Below are 4,410 nucleotides of genomic sequence, written 5' to 3'. Positions count from 1 at the left end.
GTTTCAAGGAAAAATTATTCTAAGTAGAAAAACAAAAAGTACTCAGTGGGAGTGAAGGGAAAGAATATATAGAAAGCAGTATTACTATAGGGTTTTCTTCTCACCTCCATTTGTCATAGAAAAAATATTCATTTCCCCTTTCTTCCCTAATGGAAAAAAGATCTGATTCTTGTTAGATTAGCTTTTTTAGGAACATCTAACCCTTAATATGTTGGCAAAGCAAGGGAGGATCATTTTAAAGTGTGGCATTTCAATTTAATAAGATGCTATAGACTGAATGTTTATGTTCTCCCCAAATTCATTTGTTGAAACCTAATCCCTCATGTGATGGTATTTGGAGGTAGGACCTTTGGGGAGGTCATTAAGTCATAAAAGTGGAGCCCTCAAGAATGTAATTAGTGCCCTTATAAAAGAGAGCTTTCTTAACCCTCTGCCAAGTAAAGATACAGCAAGAAGACTGCTATCTATGAATCAGGAAATGGGTTCTTACCAGAAACCAGATATGCAATAGCCCTGGTCTTGAACTTCCTAGCCCCCAGAATTGTGGAAATTAATTTCTGTGTTTATAAACACTCAGTCTATGCTATGCTATTCTAGCAGCCTGGACAAAATAAGACACAAGGACTTTCCTTAGCACCCATAAGAGATTTTTTAAAATATGGGGAGTATGTACATGATGCAAATAGAAATATCAAATTAGCAGAAGGGCCCTAGGTATGGCATTTGCTAAAAAATAAAACAGGGAGCATTTGAGATCTTGCTCTCTAGCCTATGTTGTCACTTTGGGTCAAATGAACTCATAAAAATTCAAAAAAGGAAAAGAAAAAATGTAAAAATTAGAACAGGCATAGAATATTCCTAAGCAGAAAATTTGGGGCTCCATTGGAATGCCTCACAATGACTTTTCTAGTTCTTTCTTTCTTTTGAGGGAATTATTGGATGAAAACAAATTTGGACCAGTCATTGATCACCTGGCATGTGCCACATAGTAATAACAGCTACCTGGGTACTTTCTGAGTGCCAGGGACCGTTCAGAGGGTTCATATGCCTTGGCATTTAATCTTGTTGACAGTCCTGTGAGATCAATACCAGTAAATGCTCATTTTACAGATGATGAAACTGAGGCAGAGAAAAGCTAAATGACTTGGTCAAAGTATATAGTTAGTAAATAGCAGAGCTGGAATGAGAACTCTCAGAGATGATTCCAGTGCCTGCATTCTTAACTGAGAAGCTTTACAGTTTCTGCTGGGAGATTGAGCCCCAGAACTGGGACTGTGGGTTTCCTGGGATAGTTTGTCTTTGAAACTTTACTATTAGGAATATTGGCCTTCATAATTATATTTGTCCTTTTAAGACCATATGAACAAAGCAACACAAGAATGAGCACACTTGGTATTTGCCTGAGAACCCATGATTTTGTTTTCGTGTTCAACAAAAATAAATATTGGAGTCCTCTCTATTGTCTGTTTGTTTTTATCTCACCAGCCATTTCTTCTTGGTCTCCGTTTGCTGTTTCTCAGTCCCCAGACTTCTAAATTGCGGGGTTTAGTCCTTAGTTTTAGTTCTTGGTGTTTTTCTCTATTTACAATAAGTTTTTCATTTACTTATTAAGTCTTGTGTGTTTAAATACCCTTAATATTATGTTAACTTTAAAATTTATACTTCTGTCTCAGACCACTCCATCATTAGACTTCTATATTCTACCCCCTACTTAATAGACATTTGGTGTCTAATGAACAACTCAAATTTCACATGGCTGCCTCTGCTTCCAAAATTTGCTTCTCCCATGGTCTTCCCACATTGGAAATGGCAATTCTACTTTTCTAGTTGCTCAGGGTAAAAATCTTAGTGTTATCCCTAACTCCTCTCTTTCTCTCACACCCCATTTCCAACCCATCCACATATTCTGTCAGTTCTTTATCTTTGAAATATAGCCAGAATCAAACAACTTCCTGCCACCCTCCTATATTCCCCTGGTTCATGCGTTACTTCCTCTGACTTGGTATTTTATCAGTCTCTCAATTGATCTACCTACTTCCACCCTGACTTGGTTATAGTTGGTTCCAACTATACTATTCTTCTGTTCTTTCAACATATAAAGCACGGGCCCTCTTCAGTACCTTTTGGATTAGCTGTCCCTTTGCTTGGGCACTCTTGCTTTAGACTACATGACTCACTCCCTGACTCAGTTTATTGGTTAAAATGTCATTTTGTCAGAGAGGTTTATGACCATCTCAGACAATATGCACCTTAGACTCACTATCTAGCTCCCCCATGCCCAACATTTTCTGTCACATTATTTTGCTTCATTTTTTCTGAAGTATTTATCAATAATTGACATTTTATATCTTTATTTGTTTTTTGTTTGAATCGATTCATCAGAATGTAAATGCAACGAGAGCAGGGACTTTATCTATTTTGTTCCCTGTTGTATATCAAACTCTTAGAAAAGTATCTTGTGTATAGTTGGCATTCAATAAATACTTGTGGAGTGACCGACTGACTGACTGACTGAATAAGTGCCTGAGTAGGGATCTACTATGAATCAGACACTAGGCTGGCTATGGGTTTATCAGAGAACAAGACAGATATGATTTCTGCCTTCATGACTCACACTCTATTGGTTATTTGCATTCTTATTTTCTCTAAAATGTAGCTCAAATTTATAATCAATTGAGAATGGAGAGTGAAGAAAAAGTGGAGAAAAATACATTATGGTATGGTACAGTATGTGAACACCCTTGTAGCGTAAACCCCGACTACGTAGTAAAGGGGCCCGGGTTGCTGGAATGTTAAGAGGCCCAGCTTCCTATTGCTATGTGAGCCCGTGCAGAGGTGTCAGCTTTTCTTTTATCTACTGGGGGTGTCTCCTACAGAAGCCCCAGGGACCCTCAGGCGCCCAGTCTGCGTTAGTGCTGTCCTGCCTTAGGGGACCCTGGAAAACAGCCAGCAATTGTCTTCTTCCTTTTCACTCCCAAGTCCCTCTGTTTTCACCTGGGCCTCCTTCTAGCAAACCGTGATCTATTTCCCTCTGGATGGATGGCTACTCTGGCCCAATGCCATCTCCACGGGAAAACAAGGAGCCCTCCTTTCTGGGATAAGAGATTTCTCATTCTCCACTGCAGCTCCCTCAGAAGATAAGGATTTCTGGCATGTTTTCAAGGATGTTGCAGCTGAATTATCCACCTCTGTGCTTTCTCCCATTTGCTCTTATGACATTTCTTCCATTCTCTATTGTTCCTTGTAACTTTTGTTGATGACAAAAGATACTCTCCATTTACATTTGAAAAAGGGTAGCAGCTTTGTTGTAAAGCCAGAACAATACCAACCGAGGCTCAGCTTCAGTCCCACTTATTCCATTGAGTAGTCCTTTAATATTCCAATAAAATAAAGACCTCTTTTAGTACCCACTGCTGGATCTGTGAAGTTTATGATGCATGTTTTATATTCATTTCCATGTTTAAATTCTAATATTTTCCCTCTGGCCCCAGTGCAGCTTAATACACTGCAGGGAATACTTTCCCTTGATGATGAAAAACAATATTTTTAAGGTAAGTGGGGCTTTTAGTTTAAGTACAATCAGGGGACTCATTAAGGAATGTGTTCAATGTCCCAATACCTGGATTCTTACTTCTAAACGACTACTATATATGCTGGAGCTTCAAATATTGTTCTTTGATAATTTCAGGGGAAGGGGTAGGGGTGGAGGTTAAACCATTTGAGTAAGGTTAATGAAGAGTTAGCTACACTGCTTTAGCCAGTTTGGCTCAGTGGATAGAGCGTCGGCCCTTGGACTGAAGGGCATGGGTTCGATTCAGGTCAAGGGCATGTACCTTGGTCGCAAGCTCAATCACAGCATGTGAGGGAGGCAACCAATCAATGTGTCTCTCTCATGGTGTTTCTCTCTCTCTGTCTCACCCCCCCCCCCATTATGTAAGTTTATGCAGAGATAAGATGTCCCATGCAAATATGTATTTATTACCACAAAAGGACCACGGCCATGGGCAATTCCCCTTTCCCCAAATTGCAGCCAGAATGATCTCTCTGAGACATAAATTTGACCATGGCAGCCCCTTCCATGAATCTCTGAAGCTCTCATGCTTAAGCATAAACTCAAAACCTGCTTCCAAAGTCTTCCATGGTCTACAAAACACACATACTGCTTGCTTAAAAACACACACACACAGACAGAGCTCTATATATGCTGGAGTTTCAAATATTGTCCTTTGATAATTTTAGGTTACTGGGGGGCGGAGAGGGGGGTAGACCATTTGAATAAGGTTAATGAAAAGTCAGTAACACTGCCCTAGCCGGTTTGGGTCAGTGGATAGGGCATGTGCTCTGACTGGGAATTTAACTATGACTTTCTGGTTCACAGGTGGGTGCTCAACCACTGAGTCACACAGGGCA

This window comes from Myotis davidii, unplaced genomic scaffold (genome assembly GCF_000327345.1).
Source record: "Myotis davidii unplaced genomic scaffold, ASM32734v1 scaffold330, whole genome shotgun sequence".
Lineage (NCBI taxonomy): Eukaryota > Metazoa > Chordata > Mammalia > Chiroptera > Vespertilionidae > Myotis > Myotis davidii.
This window is presented reverse-complemented; position numbering follows the sequence as displayed.